Source organism: Protopterus annectens, chromosome 5.part1 (genome assembly GCF_019279795.1).
Source record: "Protopterus annectens isolate FY-2018-M chromosome 5.part1, PAN1.0, whole genome shotgun sequence".
In the NCBI taxonomy this organism is placed as follows: Eukaryota; Metazoa; Chordata; order Ceratodontiformes; family Protopteridae; genus Protopterus; species Protopterus annectens.
The window spans coordinates 36,995,663-37,008,586 of NC_056736.1; positions in this window are offsets into that span (position 1 = coordinate 36,995,663).

Consider the following 12,924-nt stretch of genomic DNA (forward strand, 5'->3'; position numbering starts at 1 on the left):
CACATTTGTTAGAATATTGTTTGACAAAGGCATATAAAAACTGTTTAAAATTCTAAAGACATATATTATGAAGTTTGACTTACAGGTATAGTATAATCTTTTCAATTTGTAAGTATTTTCTGGTATTGGCCAAAAGAAAAGAACACAGCTTCAGGATGCTATCTTGCAAATTTTCCATTTTGCCTCTCATATGTTAAATCAGATTAAAAAAGAAAAAAAAAATCAGGTTAATCAATTTACCTGCAGTGTGCCATCTCAGCTATAATTACAGTGTCTGTACCTTACTTTACACTGGTAGCATGCTTTACAAAATGGCAGTACTGCCCTTACAAGAAAATAAAGGTAATTTATTTAGATCAACTTAGATCTTTTATAAGTCTTCAGATTTGTACAAATGGGGGGACAGCCCTAGGATTAAGTTGTGGTTATGAAATGGAGAAAAAATTAAAAGCAGCAGGAGTAATTTATCCATAAAAACAGCCTTAGTTTTACATACCATAGTTGCTTTATTTCCTAGCTGTACTTCTTTAATATTCTACTTTGACAGACATAAAGCAACTTGCAGACAGTTTTTTTAAACATTTCTTTATTTTTAACTTTCTTTCCTTGATTGATTGTATATACCTGTTTTATATAGTCACATAGAGTTTTTCTGTGATTGTCTTATAACTTAGATTATGACTGAAAAGGGACTCTGGATCTGTTCACCTAACAGTTAAAACTTGTTTAATAAAATAAAGAAAGAAACTTACATTATTATAGGAGGCCACATGGATTGTCAGAAAAGGGCCAACCTGTATAAAACAAAATTGCAAATTGTTCTACATTTTGGGAGAAATTATGTTAATGTTTGATAATTTGAGTTTAGGCTCTTGATATAATCCTATTTATTGCCTAATTGGCAGCAGTTTGAACACCATGGTTGTATTGGGCTGCCTGACCAAAGAGACCTGGTGAGGAAGAATCATTTTGATGTATTTTCCATATTTAAGGTGAAAGTATTTGTTTAAAAAAAGAGAGAGAGAGATGGAGAGATACAGAATAAAAACATAAATGGGTTCTTTACTAATATTTATTGACCATCCTCTAAGCTGAATCAAAAAAATACACCAAAGTTGCCATTGTAGCCATTCATTGAAAAATAACCAACATAGCTGAAACACAGTAAATTCAATTTGCAAACATCAACTAAACAACTCCACTAAACACCTTTGTAACCTTCACGTTAAGGCAGATGGCATAACCAAGCCCTTTCCAGCACAATATGTAAGGGTCCAGATGTCACTCAAGCTGCTCTGAAATTGCTTATTTGTAACATGAGGGGTTGACTGCCAGCCAAACTTCAGCTATCATGGTCAGGGCTTAAACCTGAAAACACACACCACCCAGAAGCAGAGGCTATTGAGTAACAACCAACAGGGGGAGGAAAGAGAAAAATGCTACAAGGCACTGGCCAAATGGCATTATGATGCCATCCCAACCCCCGAAGTGGCCACCACAATATTACATGTGCTAACTTAACCATCTTAGGAAGATACAGAATTGAAATATTTTTCCACTGCCAGTGTGATGTCCACAATAACTAGATCAAAACCTAAGCTGTTTAAGTGAACTCCATCATGATCATAAAAGCCTGTGTCTAGCTTGTCCAAGTCCTTGTAGTTGATGAATTGGACTCCAACTTGAATGACTGTATGAGTTAGTCTATTGTTTATAAAATGCCTGGAGATTTCTATAGCTGCTACCCTTCTTGGTCCATGCCAACAAACTGTCAGAATAATTGAAGACCAAACAACACCATTTGGGGCTAAGAGAAACAAAAGCTTTGAAGATCAGATAAAAGTCTGGCCAGCAGGATCCTTTTGGAGGTGAATACCAGGTTGTTACCCCCTAAATGTGGTAAAAAACTGCCCCTGTGTTCCTGGACCCAGTCAGCAGCCTTCCCTTAGCATGGTACAGTCCCTCTTCTACTGCTCTCTCCCTGAAAGGTGCACTACAATAGAAGAACCCTGTGAAATTAAAAAAAAAAGAAAAGAAAATTCTCTGCTTGTCCCTACATACCAAAAGAATGGCAAAGTTGCTATCTATCAGGTTTTCACTTATAAAACTTGCCAAACTGGGTCTAAAGCACTACCAGTCAGCCCCTTAAATCTAATACTTCCCCTTAAAATTGGCTAATTGAAAGAATATGTACTAAAAGAAACTAAATATCCCCTAAAGTTCTTACCTTGTAAGCAAAAGTTATTACCTTGCAAGCAAAGGCTCTAGCTAGCTTGTGGGTCAGCTAAAGCTCTGCTCCCCCACCCTGCCCCCATATCTCACCTGCCCCCAGTACTGGTAAATTTATACTTGTATGGTCACACCCCTTTCCTTTATATCCAACCACCATCTCACACATCATCAAGGGTCACTCCCCTCCTAAACCCAGTCTTCTCCTTCTCTTCTTACAATACTATGTTCAAACTATTATCCTTTATAATGTATCAGCTACCTACAAAAGTATTACTAACAAAAGCACTACTCTTTTGCCTACTACCTTTAATACTCACTCCATACCTCCATACCACTTATGAAACTCAGTACTATCTAGGATTCCACTACCCAAAGTACCAAACCACTACACCAAAACTCTTATCCAGTACCTCATTTAACCATCCCCCTCTCATCCAACTACTCTTCTCATGTACCCTGTCACCCTATTAGATTCAAAATTTTCAACCCCAAAACCAAACACTATCAAAACCTAATAAACTTCTAAAGCTCTTAGTCATTCAACACTATAACCTATTAACTGACAGAGACATTGACCCAAACCTTGGCCCAACCACTGATGTGGACATTGACTCCCAAGCTTTCAACCCCAATAGCACTATACCACTAAGCAGGCCCCCTAGTTCACTCCTAGCTTTTCACCTAAATATCAGAAGTATAAACAACAAAGTCCACAACCTACATGCCCTCTTAGATGTCCATTCCCCAGATATACTCTGTCTCACTGAAACCTGGCTAAAACCCACAACTAAAGACAATGAGGTTCTACCACCAAGATATAACATAATAAGAACTGACCACTGTACTAGAAAGGGAGGAGGGGTAGCTGTAATTTATAAAAATACACTAAACGTTACTAGAGAACCCCTTCCACCACCCAGTTTTGATAAAATGTAAATTCTTCCCACCATACTACAAATTAACAAAAACAAATATATAAATGTTGTCTGTATCTATATGCCCCCAGGCAATAACACTAACATCCTAGAAGACAGACTCCACTGGTTAACCAAAAAGTACCCACAGGAAACCATTGTGCTTGGAGATTTCAATATAGACTGGAACTCATACTCCTTAGAATCCCCTTCCACCCATATAAATCTCTACGGGTTTACACAAATTATATCCTCTCCCACTAGGATCAGTAAACTCAATAAAAAAGAAAGCATTCTAGACTGGATACTTATAGTCATCCCCATATGTATAAAGGTGGAACCCTCCCTGATGACCTCAGTGATCACTCCCTAACCTATATCATCAGACATAAAACTGATGATCCTCACCAGCCCACTCACAAAATAATTAGAAACAATAAAAACTTCAATACCGCCGACTTCCAAAATGAACTAAAAGCATGTAACTGGTCAATCCTAAAATGGCTGCCACTTGATGAAGCTGTAGTATTCTTTAATACTAAATTTCTTGCCATACTTGACCCACACGCTCCTGCACATACCATTAGAACTAAACAAAAACTGCACCATGGCTTACAAAGGATACCAAAGCAAAGGTCAAACTTAGAAATAAAATATGGGCCACCTGGCACGACACCAAAGCCTCTTTAGACCATCTGCGATATCGGCAGCTTCGTAAGGATGCAAAAAAAATCATTTCTGCTAGACACAAAAACTAGTATTATAATCTTCAACAAAGACTTCAAAATAAACCTCAAAAGTTTTGGGCAGGTATAAATAAACTCCTTCATCCAGGACAATCCACCACTCCTACCCCTTCCACTTCTACCCATAAATCTCCAAAATAAATTACCAACATCTTTAACAGATTTTTACTGAGACTGTCCAGACCCTTGCTAACCAGCTAACACCCACAATCACTAATTCTATCATAACCTCACCAACTACCCATCCCCCCTTAAGTTTCAAACCAGTCTCTACCTCACTTATCAGATCTCTGCTTAAAAAAAGTACAGTTGTGTACACATACCATAAAAGTAGATGTTCAAGTGTATTCACTGTTGCAGTCATCACATTTGGGTTATCTGCTTGCAGTAGCCCTCACTCAGCCTGATTAACAAAGTCTTGGGTCCTATGTCGGTTGCTGTCTCATCTTCCATGACATCAGGTAGTCAGGGGTATAAAGCATACAGCCGACGCCAGTACATCAGTTTTTCTTGCCCCAGATGTCAGGTGCCCCCATAATGGGATGCAATTAGATACAAGGTTACACCTCCAACAAAAAAACAAATACACCAAAAAGCTTTAACCATAGTAAACCAGAATACAGGTATAATCAATAGAAGTCAGGGGGCTGGAGGGAGGGTAACCAAGACTGCAACAGTGAATACACTCGAACATCTACATTTATGGTACGTGTACACAACTGTACTATGTTCTTCGTGTTTGACTGTTGCAGTCATCACATTTGGGTAGATTCCCAAAGCTAAGGATGGGAGGAGGTAATTAGATAGCATTAGGACCAGCTATAAGGCCCTGCAAGACTCCAGTGGCAAAGCCAGCTCTGGATTTAGAAAAAAAATGGCAAGTGGCAATGCTTGGTGAAGGAATATACAGAACTCCAGGTAGTAGCTTCTAGGATGTCTCTGGTAGGGACACCTCTGAGAAAGGCTGTAGAGGTAGATTGCAGCCCTGGTGGAATGTGGTCTTATCCCCTGTGGGATAGGTTTTCCTTGGTGCTTAGAGCAGAAATGAATGCAATGACCTATCCACTTAGAAATGGTTTGCTTTGAAATGGCCTTCCCTCTGCCCCTGTAGCAAATGCAACCAGCATCTTTTCAGATTTCCTGCGAGGCTTAGTCCTGTCCAAATAAAATCTAAGTTGTCTGTGTATGTCCAGGGAGTGCAGTATTAATTCCCCTTTGTTCTGTGGATTAGAAAAGAAGGTTGGCAAATAAATGGACTGATTAAGGGCCACACTGGATACCACCTTGGGCATGAAGGAGGGATTGGTCCTGAGGGACACCCTGTCCACATGAAAGATGATAAAAGGCTCCACTGCCATGAGGGCCTGTTATTCAGACACCCTTCTTGCTGAAGTGATGGCTAGAAGGAGGGCTGTTTTCCAAGAAAGGAATTTCAACTCTGCATTTGCAGCTGGCTCAAAGGGAGGTAGAGTGAGCTTTTCCAATACAAACTTAAGGTCCCAGGCTGGAGTAGGGGCTCTCCTGGGTGGTCTTAAGTTTTTGACGCCTCTGAGGAATTGCTTCAGTAGTGGATGAGAAAAGAGGGGTGGTTCTGTATTGTACTGAGCTGAAATGGCTGAGTGTTAGGAAAATATATAATAGTAATATGCATTCTTAGTGCATTCAAGGTTTAAAAGGGTTAATACATGTATTCTGTTCACACTGCATGAATCTGCACAGCTATTAGAAACTTAACAAGAGACATTTAATTTCTGCTAATGTCATGAAAATAACAAGAGACATTTCATTTCTGCTAATGCCATGAAACTTAAGAAAGAGATATTTCATTTCTGCTTATGCCATTAGAAAATATGCAGCTGCTAGAAGCTTTGATAAAGAAAACAACAGATGCTTGAAAGTATAAACCATAGTCAGCATTACGTGTACCAAAGCTAGAAATGTACCTTGAATCTAGACAAAATGTAACACATGTATTAGAACTGTACAATTAAAGAACTGAAAAGTTAAGGCGGGCTAAAATAAGCCCAAGGCCAGATTGTTTTTCTCAAAAGGTCTTTGCAAGACAGAAAATAATCTGACCATGTCAGCAATAAGTCTGGTAACATTTTCTCTGAAACATACAGAAAGCTGTGTCCAACTACGTCAGCAATAGAATAGTAACATTTTCTATTTGACATGAAGAGAACTGTATAAGAATAATATACTGATCACCAAAGAGCCAGACAAATCCTGTACCTACATGCTTTGTCTCCTTGCTGCAAGTTATAAAGGGTGCCTTGCTTGAACCTAACGTGCATTGGTCTTTGAAGTTTTTTCCTTTTACAGATTGGTCCTTCAGACCGGAACCCTCTCTTCACCTCGGATCAGACGGCCAGGTGGTTGAAACCGTACGGGGAAGAAACCAAATTGGTTCTTCTTATATGGAAAGTCCTCTGACTGAATTGTCGTTCAAAAGAGGTTAGCCACTTTCTGATCTGTGACTGAAGGATGGGTCTCCATGAATCGGTGACCAATCACGTAGGCTCAGGTAAGGTGAATCTACTTTTTTCTGTTTTCTGTTTTAGATCAGGGACTAGATGTGTATTGTTGTTGTCAGATTGTATTTTTGCAAGTCAGGGACAAAAAAGATTACTGTCTTGTCACAGAATAAGTAGGCAGTCATTCTGAAGAGACTATAACAAAATCCGTGGTAACACGTTAAAAATTAAGAGAAGTTATGTAACGATCAAAGGGTAAAACAAAATCGGTAATAATTGCACAAAAAGACCCCAACACCCACTGTTAACGGAAAACGCAAAATATATGCAGTCGCAGCGCGCCGACAATATTAGATATTATTCAAAATTGGTTAATAAATATGAATTTGACGGAAAATTTGAAAAATCCTCGCTTATCAAACTTATCAAACAGCTCAAAAACGATTCCAAGGGTCGGGTAAAAAAGCAACGTCGATTAGGAATTCCTCAGGCACACAGGTGGCTGGAGGAAGTAAACCGTAGGGAACAAAAAAACAAAGATTCAAAAGCAATGTTTTTAGATAAGGAGGATAATAACTGGAATCCCTGTGACGCTGCACAAAGACCCCTCCCACATAGCAGCACAGAATTAGACACCAGAGTAAAAGGTCTTACAGACCGCATCTCTGAAAAATGGAAACCTAGGGCAGACTGGACTTGCATTAATCAATGCATCCAACAAGAAGGTGAAACAATTGACTGGTATTATGCCAGATTGTTAGAATGTTTTAATAACCACTGTGGAATGCAGGTTCCTGAAGATCAAATACAAGATTCCCCATATGAACAGCAGTTAAAGAATGCATTTTAAAAGGCAGTAGCATGCCTATAAGCAGTTTTATTACAAAACACATGGTAGACCATCATACAAGCATGTTACAATCATTACTTGAATATGCTAGGCAGGCCGAAAGGCATTTTAATAGTAAAAAGAAAAAGAAAGCTCAAGTATTTTCTGTACAAGATGGAGCAGAAGTTTATGTAGTACAGTCTGGGAAAAAGGGCAAGAAAAACACGCAGGGAAACAAACAATCTGATCAGTGATCAGAAGACTTTGAAGGGTGGAAAAAAAGGGGATAATGTTTTAAATGTGGTAAAAAGGGACATTTGGCAAGGGATTTCAAGAAAAACAAGAAGGCAACAATGGAAGACAAGGAGGGTGAGGACTGACTATAAGGTAGTCAAGAATCACTAGAAGGGGCTAGCGAAGAAAGGACAAATGAGAATGTGATAGAAGGAGTAGAGGAAGTGCAGGAAGTTAGTGACAATGAAGAAAATGAAATATTAGACCTAGCTTTATTGAGCTTGGAGCTCTATTTAGCAGACACAAAACCAGAATTTACACTCTTGGTAGAAGGGAGGGAGGTCAAATTTTTCTGTGACTCAGGGGCATCACGAACCCTGATACACCCCTCCAAACTGCCAGAAAACACAGAGTCACCTGATTACATACTGGTCAAAGCAGCTAGTGGACAGCTGTATCGGGAGCCTCTCTCCCATAACTTTGCAATAACTGATCCAGTTTCAGGATTGACACAAAGAAGCAAAATTGTAGTTTCTACAAAATGCCCAGTAAACCGCTTGGGCAGAGACCTCATGCAGCTATTTGGTATAGCAGTAGTCCCAACCATGCAGGGTATGGAAGCACAACGACAAATTAACACCTTTGTAGTGCAGTCGGAGGGTGAAATGTTTTATTGGTACAGCCAGGACTTGGTTACGACTGGTCCAGGGACTGTGACCAAAGAGTTAATAAACCTAGCCATCAGCAAGTTCCCCTCCCTTGACATTAATAACAACACCTGTTGCACTGTGCCCTGTATTATTGCAACATACCAGGACCTAATAAGGAATATGAGCAAGAGTTATTTAAGAATCATGCAAACAGATTGATGTTGCGTAACCTGTACTGGGACACAAAAGGGAACAGTGTAGCCAGCTGTTCATTGCCCCAGGAGTTCTTTGCACTTTATAAATCTAATCGATTACCACGTTAGCTTAACCAAAAACAGAAATATAGAATGGGCAGACCTAGGAGAAAAAGTCACTAGATGGGGGAAACAGACAGAACTAGAACTGTCATTACAAGGAATACAAGTACAAAAGTTGAATTGGATAAGTCAGACCAACCCAGCTATGCACTTTCAGTCTAGCAAGGACAGCTGATTGACACTCCTATTAAAGGAGGAAGAGAATGCCTTACGAGACATACCAGAGACTCTCTGGTCAACAGGGAAATCAGCTGTAGGACTCATTCGTACAGCGGGACCAGTTACTATCATGCCAAAGTCAGCATTTAGACCACAAAAAAGACAGTATCCCTTAAGAAAAGATGCAGAGGCAGGGATAAAGCCTATTATAGCACCCTTACTTAAAGGAGGGATACTAGTAGAATCTCCCGATTCACCATGTAACACACCCTTATTTCCAGTTAAAAAGGCCAATGGAGAATGGTGTATGGTCCAGGATTTACAAGCCGTAAATGATGCAGTAATACCACAGTGCCAGACCCACACACCCTGTTGAATGATTTGAAATCTCAACAAAAATATTCCTCTGTGGTAGACATCAGCAACGCGTTCTTTTCGATACCGATACACCCTGATAGCCAGTATTGGTTTGCATTTACATTACAGAGGAAAAGGTATACATATACGCGACTACCACAGGGATATTGTGAAAATCTAACGATATTCTCACAAGAAATGGCAAGCAACACCCCACCAAGAGGCAGTCAGATTTTACTTTATGTTGATGACATCTTGCTGGCGGCCCTCACCCAGCAGGATTGTAGAGAAGATACCACAGCACTTCTATGATTTTTAGCCACTGAGGGACATAAGGTAAATAAAAATAAATTGCAGATTTGGAAAAAACAGGTCAAATACCTAGGATATGTAATATCCAAGGAAGGTAGAACGTTAGATGAGGACAGAAAAATAGCAATTTTGCAAGCACCAAAACCCACTACCAAGAAGGAAATGATGTCCTTCCTGGGTACAACTAATTTTTGACGGAGCTGGATTCCAAAGTATGCCTTGGAATCTCCACCTCTGACTGACCTTATATATCAGAAGCCTATGGCAGCGCAGGATTTGTTACAATGGACACCAGAGGCAGAATCTGCCTTCTGTAAACTAAAGCAGTTAATATAATCCTCATTAGTTCTGGGATTGCCAAACTAACATAAATGTTTTTTTCCAATCTGTAAATTGTAAGCAGGGTTACATGACATCAGTGTTAACACAACAGCATGGGGATAAGCAACGCCCCATTGCTTACTACTTATCACAACTAGACCCAGTGGCACGGTCCTTACCCCACTGTGTACAAGCAGTAGTTGCAGCTGCAATGGCAGTGCAAGCTTCAGCCTCAGTAGTCTTGTTCCACCCTCTCACTTTGAGAGTACCTCATGCAGTCACGATTATTTTACTACAAGAAAAGGTGGCATATCTTTCCCCTGCTAGGCATCTTTCCTGTATGACTATATTATTGAGCCAACCTCATATGACAATTGAATGATGCACGGCTTTAAACCCTTCTACTCTGCTCCCGACCAGACTAGTAGCTTTGATAAAGAAAACAACAGATGTTTGAAGGTATAAACTATAGTCAGCATTACTTGTACCAAAGCTAGAAATGTACCTTGAATCTAGACAAAATGTAACACATGTATTAGAACTATACAATTGAAGAACTGAAAAGTTAAGGTGGGCTAAAATAAGCCTAAGGCCAGGTTGTTTTTCTCAAAATGTTTTTGCAAGACAGCAAATAATGTGACCATGTCAGCAATAAGTCTGGTAACATTTTCTGTGAAACATACAGAAAGCTGTGTCCAACTACATCAGCAATAGAATAGTAACATTTTCTGTATGACATGAAGAGAACTGTATAAGAATAATATACTGATCACCAAAGAGCCAGACAAATCCTGTACCTACATGCTTTGTATCCTTGCTGCAAGTAATAAAGGGTGCCTTGCTTGAACCTAACGTGCATTGGTCTTTGAAGTTTTTTTCCTTTTATACTGAGGCATGAATTTTGATGGAGGAAATGGAAAGGCCCTTGTGAATCATCTCAGTTAAGTATTGAAGAATATAAGGTAGATTGGGCATTGCTGTGCCCATCCCTTGAGTTTGGCTCCAGGAACAAAATATTTTCCATTTTTCAGCATATGATTTTCTAGTACTAGGCCTCCTTGCTTCCAGAATGACATCCATCACTTGCTTACTGAGGGATGGTAATGGAGAGATCAGGTAATTAGCCAGGCTGCCAGGTTCAGGGTTTGAAGCTGTGGGTGCAGAATCTGGCCCTCCTGATGGGACAGCAAGGCAGGGGTCTGAGGCAGGTGCCATGGTGCCAGCAGTGACACACTGTGCAAGAGGGGGTACCAGTGTTGGCATGGCCAGTCTGGTGCAATCAGTATTGTCCTTGGTTTTTCCTGTTTGATCTTTAATAGTACCTAGGAGAGGAGAGGCAGAGGGGGAAAGGACAAGGCATCCACTTTCCAAGCTTGTTTGTGGGGAGTCCTTGTGCAGAATTTGTCCAATTGGTAGTTCTAGGGAGAGGTGAACAGGTCTATCTCTGTGCTCCCCCATTTGTTTCTCAACATGTTGAATATCTTTGTTCATAGGTTCATAGGTTGGTACTAGGCTATCAGCCCTAGGGCCTATACAAGCCTATCCATAACAATTCCTTGGCTATTTCTTCCCACATTATTTACTTTCCTGGACCCCTGTCTAGCAGGGCGACTGACGTGATCCCTGGGGTGAATTTCCTTTCTCCCATCCAATCGTCAAGGTTCCTCTTGAAGAGGTCCAAAGAGGCACTCTGCTTGACATGTATGGGCAATCTATTCCAGAGTCTGGGGAGTCTCTGGGTCAGGAACCTATCCCTCCAGCATGTTTTGTTTATTGTGATGACAAGGTTTAGATCCCTGGAGCGTGTAGCTCTGAGGGATTGGGAATTCTTTAAGTGTAGCATGTCCAACAGCTCTGGGTTTGACATGGCCTTGTATGTTAAGCAGTGATCGCCTCTGAGTAGACAATATGTGACAGAGTATAGCTGGAGTTTTTTAAGGTGGTCAGCGTAGGGCATCTGCTTTAGGCCTGTGATTCTTTTAGTGAGGTATTTCTGAGGTTTTTCCAGTTGTTGCAGATGTCTTTTGAGGTACATACCAAATGGGGGGTTGTATTCTATAATGGGTCTAATGAGGGATGTGTACAGTGGGACAATGACCTCCTTTTTTCTGGATGAAAAGCCCTTCGTGATGAGGTGTGCCACATAGAAGGATTTCCTGACTGTTGTGGCAATGTGCTTATCGAAGGTGAGACTACTGTCCACCTGTGTCCCTAAGTCTCTTATCACACTTTCTGTGTTTAGTGTACTGCCACCTATATAGCAATTCATGGATACATGTTTTTTCCCAAAGGGGATAACAATACATTTCTTGGCATTGAGCTTGAGCCCAAAGCTCTGGCACCAAGCATCTGTTTCTGTAAGGCCCTTTTGTAGAGTATCCACATCATTTGAGGATTCAATAATGGCTCCCAGTTTGCAGTCATCTGCAAACTTTGTTAGCCAGAGTCCCTTAGTGTTGACCTGTACTTCAGGGAAGTAGATGCCAAACAAGAGCGGCCACAGGACTGAACCCTGAGGTACTCCACTTGTCACTTGTCTGGAGCTGGATTTGGAGTTGGCTACTTTTACAGTGTGGGTTCTATCAGTAAGCCATTTAGCAACCCATTGGGTGAAATAGGGATTAATGCCCAACTTAGTAAGTTTATCTATGATTCCAGAGTGGGGGATGGTGTCAAAGGCCTTGGCAAGGTCTAGATAGGCTGTATGGACCACCTTACCCTTGTCCGTGGCTCTGGAGACTGATTCAAAGAAGTCAATCAGGTTCAGGAGACAAGATCGGCCCTTCACAAATCCAAACTGGGTGGGGTCCAGTGTTTGAAGGTTGCCAATGTCTTTGTTTATAAGTTCCATGATAATACGCTCCATGGCCTTGCAGATAAGGCTTGTCAGACTGATGGGACAGTAGTTTCCGGGATCCAAGGTGGATCCCCCTTGTGGATTGGGATAACTGTAGCTCTGCGCCACTCAGTGGGCACGAAACCTGAGGTGAGGCTATGATTAAACATGACACTTAGGTGAGGTGCCAGTTCATATTGTAGTTCATGTAGTACACAGCCTGGGATGTCATCTGGTCCCATGGATGCTGTATTCTTGGCTTTAGAGAGTGCATTTTGTACCTGTGTGGCCGTTATTACTGGAATTTGGCAATCTTCCGGTATTGAGATGGGCCATTTAGGGGTGAGAGGGGTGAAGTTGGCACTGAATCGATCTGCCAGGATATTGGCAATATCCTCGGATCAGTATATTTAATGCCATTCTGTTTTAGCTCAGAGCAGATCTGAGCATTGCCATTTAGATTCTTGACATAGTTATAGAATGCTTTGTGGTTGTCTTTGGAATCTTTGGCAATTTTATTTTCATAACTAGCTTTGGAGG